The sequence below is a fragment of the Pipistrellus kuhlii genome, unplaced genomic scaffold (genome assembly GCF_014108245.1).
Source record: "Pipistrellus kuhlii isolate mPipKuh1 unplaced genomic scaffold, mPipKuh1.p scaffold_m20_p_33, whole genome shotgun sequence".
Lineage (NCBI taxonomy): Eukaryota > Metazoa > Chordata > Mammalia > Chiroptera > Vespertilionidae > Pipistrellus > Pipistrellus kuhlii.
The window spans coordinates 4,851,966-4,858,453 of NW_023425533.1; the positions used below are offsets into that span (position 1 = coordinate 4,851,966).

Genomic DNA, 6,488 nt, shown 5'->3' on the forward strand with positions numbered 1-6,488 from the left:
TTCTCTCTCTCTCTCTCTTCTTTCCTCTCTCTCTAAAATCAATAAACATATCCTCAGGTGATAATTATTTTTAATAAGTCTTTTTTGTTCAGATTATTACAGGTGTCCCCCCCTCAATAGTTCCCCTCCACCTGATTCCCAACCCCACCCCATGCCCTTACCCCCACCACTGTCTTCATCCATAGGTGTAAGATTTTTGTCCAATCTCTTTCCACACCTCTCAGACCCTCTTCCCCCTGAGAATTGTAAGTCCAATCCCTTTCTATGTCCCTGATTCTATTGTATTCACCGGTCCATTTTGTTTTTCAGATTTTTTATTCACTTGATTTTTAGATTCACTTGTTGGTAGGTATGTATTTGATGTCTTTTTGTTGTTCATAATTTTTTACCTTTACCTTTTTCTTCTTCTTCCTCTTCTTAAAGAATACCCTTCAGCATTTCATGTAATCCTGGTTTGGTGTTGATGAACTCCTTTAACTTTTTCTTGTCTGTGAAGCTCTTTATCTGACCTTCAATTCTGAATGATAGCTTTTCTGGGTAGAGTAATCTTGGTTGTAGGTTCCTGTTGTTCATCATTTTGAATATTTCTTGCCACTCCCTTCTGGCCTGCATAGTTTCTGTTGAGCAATCAGCTGACAGTCATATGGGTATTCCTTTGTAGGTAACAGCTGTTTTTCTCTTGCTGCTTGCAAGGTTTTCTCTTTGTCTTTTGCCCTTGGCTTTTTAATTATGATGTGTCTTGGTGCGGTCCTTTTTGGATTCCACTTGTTTGGGGTTCTGCGTGCTTCCTGAACTTGTAGGTATATTTCTTTCACCAGGTAGGGAAAGTTTTCTGTCATTATTTCTTCCAATAAGCCTTCAATATCCTGCTTGCTCTCTTCTTCTGGCACCCCCAAAATCCAGATGTTGGTACGCTTTAAGCCGTCCCAGAGGCTCCTTATGCTATCCTCACACTTTTGGATTCTTCTTTCTTTTTGCCTCTCTGGTTGGGTGATTTTTGCTTCCTTATGTTCCATACCTTGGTTTGATTCTTGGGGTACGTTGATCTATAGTTGAGTTTCTGTATATTCTTTATTTCAGACTGTCTATGCTTAATTTTTGGCTGGTCCTTTTCCATTTTTTTGGTATTCTCATTAAGGTCCTTGAAGGTCTCACAAAGCTTCTTGGAGGTCTCATCAAGTTTCTCAAAGGTTTTTAGAAGATTCTTGAGTAACCTTATAAATGTGATTCTGAATTCTGTGTCATTCCGTAGTTTACTTTCCTCCATCTCTTCCATTCGTGACATGCTTCTGTGTCTTCTCATTTTGACTGCCTCCCTGTGTTGATGGAGTGGCTTTGTGTGGTTGGTGACCTATAGGGGTCAGTAGAACAGAATCCCCAATCACCTGAGGTGGTCTCTTTTGCTATATCCCTTTGTGGGCTGAGTGCAAAGTCTTGTGTAATTAAGCCTTGATTGCTGTTGGTATACTGGGAGGAATTGACTCCAGGCCAATTGTCTGTGAGGACCTGCTGTGTCTACAAAGGAAGAACTGCTCTGGAGACATGCCTTGTTTCAGTAGGGCTTTGGTGCTTACTGAGTCCGTCTCCGAAATGTGTCACTTAAGGGTGTGAGGGGTTAAAACTGAGCACAAGGAACACTGGCTTCTGGATCTCCAATGGGGTGCGATTCAGCTACTGTCTATGGCCACCCTGCAGGAGCTACAGTGAGAACCACAGTCCTCTTCTCCTTTGCTAGGTCAAACTGCAACCTAGAGGGCCATTCATATGCAAAAGCCGCTGCTTGGAGCTTGGGTGTGTTTGTAGGTTGTGATGGGCGGAGTCTCAAGGCATCACTAGGCTGGGGTGTGGCCAACAGTGATAGCTGCTGGTCAGCCACTGCTCTAATCCACGTCCCCGCGTCTCTGCATCTCATGTCTCTCCACGTCTCCCCAGGTCTCTCACCACAGCACAGCAAACAAATATTCTTGGGCGAAGCTCTGCAAGCAAGGCATCCTCACTTTCTGACCCAATGGCAGGTAGTCTAGCCTCTCTCCAGAAACTGGATTTCAGAGAGATTGGGAGCTTGTCTCTCTTCGGGTTGAAGAAAGCAACTCCCTCTGCAGCCAGCCCGTTTCGTGTCTGCGACCCCCTACCTCAGTTTTTCAGCGCTTGTGCCATGAATTCTCCTCTTTCTCTTTCAGTCTAGTTGTAGGGCTTCCTTTCAGCCAGCTTTCCCTTGGGTTTAGAGTCATAGACGCTTTATTTTATAGTTTTATTTTTGAAATTGTTGTGCACGGCAGCAGATTAGGTGTGTTTACCTATGCCGCCATCTTTGTTCTCCTCAGGTGACAATTTTAAAAAAGCACATGTAAACTGCTTAGCACAGCCCGTGGTGTTCAGTTAAGTGTATAACGAATATTATGCTTCTCCCCACTCCCTTGCCCAGCCCTGCCCCAGTAGAGTGTAGTGGTGCTTAAAAATGTATGCATTTCCTTTCTAAGTTATTCTGGTCTCTCCTTTATGGCATAACCCCCAATTCTTAAACAAATTATTTCTTCCCTTAATAAAAACTTTCACTGCCCTTTCTTCCATAGCATTCAGTAGAAAGTCCCAATTACTGAGAGTTTGGCTTTTTAAGTCTCTGTGTGTTTTCCCAGCTTCATTTTTTGTCACTTTTCCCCTCACACTAGTTACACTAGCCAAGCTTAACTATTTACACAAGTTGTTCTTTGAGCCTGAAACAGAGACATTATAAAAATTTTTGATGCCCACAGGAAGTAAATGGTAGGACTTGTTCTTAAGGGAATAGAATGAAACTGCTAAAAGTGCAAAAACACTCCGCCTCCACCTCAGTCCAATTTCCTGTACCATGTCTTTGGGTCTCCCACACCATTCATTTTTTGTACCCTTTGGATTTTAGTGCCCTGAGCTTCAACTTCCCCATCTTTCTTTTGATCCTAGCCTGGCATACTTTTCACCCCTCTTAATCAGATTAATTCTCATCCTCTAGACTGAGTTATGTTCTCTTCAGAGCTCCCATGGCACCCTGAGCATCCTTATGGCCTCAGCGATAATCATATTAGATAGCAATGTTTTTCAGAGTGTGGGCCTTAGACCATTTGTTAGAATTACATTTGGTGTTTGATAAAATAATTGATTCATAGCTCTAAGCCCTGATCTACTTAATTAGAACATCTGGACACATGGGTGGAATTTTACATTTTTAACCAGCTTTCCTGATAATTCTGATGCACACACAAATTTAATGTATAACAATCAACTTCTGCACTAGACTATGAATACCTTGAGGGCAGGGACTATGTCTTTTGTTTTTGTTGTATTTTTCACACCTGAGTTAGTGTGTGGAACAGAGTAGTTGCCTAATGTTTATTGAACAAATGAATGAATGATCAACATACATTGATATCCATATTGGTGTTTGTTGTTTCCTGGGCCGATAAGCTTGGGCTTTTCCATTTGGGCTATACTGATTATATTTTGCAGATGTCCCACGACTTATATGTGTAAATGAGTATTGTCCTCCTCAAAAGCTCTTTGGAAGTTGACCTGGGGAATTGTCTGGAGTATGTGGCACCATTCTTTTCAATATTTTTCAAATTTGTTCTTTGAAAGTAGATTTAAATTTTGGTTACAACCAAAAATCACTTAGAGCTGAGCCTACTGAGTAAAGCAGGAAATGAAACTGGGCTTGGGATAAGCAATTAAGTTGCTGAGCCAAATAATGAAATAATAATTGCTTTCCAAGAGACACCATGGTGACAAAGTACTCAGTGGGGGTATGGAGAGTTCCAGATACTTACTTAAGTAAATTTAAGACTTTCATAGGATACTGGTAATGCTAGGAATCTTAAAAGACCTCATTGACTACCTTTAGCTGAACCCAGTTGAACAAAGGAAGTAGGACCTGTTTAACATCAAGGAAGGTAACTCCACAAGTTCCCATTGCTGTTGCTCTACTCAGTTTATTCCCCAACAATCCTTTCTACTAGCAAATTGTTCTGTCTGCAATTTATGCTTATTTCCACTTTTATACTGTCTTATTGAAGAAAGCACAAATATAATAAAAAATAAAGTTAAACCTGTTTCGAGTATATGAAACTTTAATGCCACATTGGAGATCTGACTACTTGTAAGTAAGAGTAACTGCATCTGTTTTGATAATGTATTTCCATTGTGTAACTTTTGATGCAGTGACATTCAGATTGCAGCAAAATCATTTACATATTCTTTTTAGCTGAAATACACTAGGTGAATTTTCTAAGCTTCCATGGTTTGCATATTTATACATGGAATACCTGGATGGAATAATCCATGGCTTAACTTTTTGATAAGTTCCAATATTTTATATTCTTTCCTTGACAGAATGGAGAATGTGACAGACAAGAACCATTCCCACAATTGTTTCAATTCCTAAAGCCAATTGCAGCCTTAGATCCATTGAGCTGTATTTGGCTGTGTATTATAGGTTGGCCAGGTTGACTATCATCAGGTCAAGTAAAACTGCTTTTTGTAGTCTAATCTGCCATTCATACATATGCTGTGTTGTTGTTGGCTAAAATATTTATTATACTATTGTTGGAATATTTTTAATGTTTTTTATTGATTTTAGAGAGGAAGGGAAAGGGAGAGAGAGAGAGAAACATAGATGCATCTACATTGATCAGTTGCCTCCTGCACATCCCCAGCTGGGAATCGAGCTCACAGCCTGGGCATGTGCCTTGAGGGGGAATGGAACTAACAACCTCTTGGTGCATGGGTCAATGCTCAACCACGGAGCCACACCAACCGGACATATTTTTGGAATATTTTTTATCAAATATTTTACCCATGGCTTGTTTGTACTGGGAGCTCTGGACCAATATCTTTTCTCCTAGTATAGAAATCTGAGCACCTGTAGATTACACAGCCTCATCCCTTAAAACATCCCAATCCATCCAAAATGCTATATTATGAATTAAATAAACATATATGTATTAATGACTTCTTGTTGTCTCTCACTGGAATTTAAATTGGGGGGGGGGAGATTAAAATAAAGATAGCCATGAATTACTGGAATTGTCTAAATGATTTGGGGAAAATAGCTGGAGATTTGGGCAGATAGAATGTATGCATATGGAAATTGAGATCCAATCATGAAGACTAGTTTCAGAAGCAGTATATAGTAAAAAAGGATTAAGGAAATTAAGGTATAAGGCCCCAGGAAACATGGCATAGTTCAGGGGTTGGGACAGAAGGTCAGAATTAAGGAAGACCAAAGAAAATCCCAGTGCTAGAATGTATTAAGATCAGGGTAAGGTCAGAAGTAAGCTGACTTGCTGTTCAACTGCTGTCCTGTAGGAGGTGCCTGGGAGGGTTACGCTATTCCTTAAAGCTGGGTTTAGGCTTATTGTGAATCAGAGTTGTGATTGTAGACTAAAGGGGGCATGTAAGCTGAAGTGAAGCAGGCCAGTCAAGGGTGGCAGCTGGAGAAGTAACTTGAAACAAGTTGTCAGATCAAGAGCCCTTAGGAACTATAGCCGAAAAGAGGATTAAAATACAAAAGAGTTTAGAATTTGAAATATTGGGGTTAATGGTTTAACTGGAGAGCAACCTGGGCTCTCCAAATATGGGGCTATTACCCACAGCTAAGATTTTATATAATTTTGGGGGTATAATGTTTGGAAAGGCTGGCTCCATTTAATGTGCCAGGCCAGAGTATATTGGGTCCTTTGTGTTCCCCCACATAGGAATAGGGTTGGTCCTAAAGTCTCAGAGAAGCTGAACCTGTAGGTGGGAGAGATGGTCTGTTACAAAGGTTAGGAGTAACAGAGACCAAGTAGGCTATTACATGGATATTGCAAATGTATATAGCATAATAGCTAATGAGGACGCATCTCTACTGAATTCCCAGGGGTGAAGGATCAAGATGGTCTTCCTATAACTGTTGGGCACAGTATACAAATTGAAGTTGTGGCTAGTCTGGCCTGGTCATTCAAGAGGCATTCATTGACCACTCTTTATGTTCCCAGTACTCCTCTCATTTCTGTGTGGTCATATTAAGATGAAAGTATTCTTAATATTTATAATCTAGTGAGGTACCTAATTTTATAATTCTTCCCAAGTAGTTTTTGATCTATGAATTTGAGTTATACTGGTAGCTGAAAATAGAAGCCTTTACTGGAAATGCAGGGATTAGAATAGGAAGCTCTTACTAGATTATACATTGGGGATTCATAGTAAATGCTGATTGAATATAATTAGAACTTGATAAGCAGAATGACAAATGGGCCAACTTTTACATTGTGAGATTTGTCTTAGGTGAACTCCACTCCACCATTTCTATGATCCTCCTCAGACACATATTCCTGATCTAGCATTCCATACTGCTACTTGGTAAGAGGATATTGTTCTTTAAGGCCAGTCAGCTCAAAAAGAAGCAACTAGAAGAATTAATAAACTAGCTATCAATAATGTACAGCCAGAGTGTAAGTCCCAGACAATAGAATTTG

The 6,488-nt window shown here is 40.2% G+C and overlaps 1 long non-coding RNA gene across 1 annotated transcript; it reads left to right on the top strand.

The window, feature by feature from the left end:
• LOC118731834 lies at positions 1-4,082 on the top strand. The gene is made up of 2 exons (XR_004991979.2): positions 1-57; positions 2,325-4,082. It is a non-coding gene; the product is annotated as an uncharacterized LOC118731834 (long non-coding RNA).
• Positions 4,083-6,488: the final 2,406 nt, after the last annotated feature.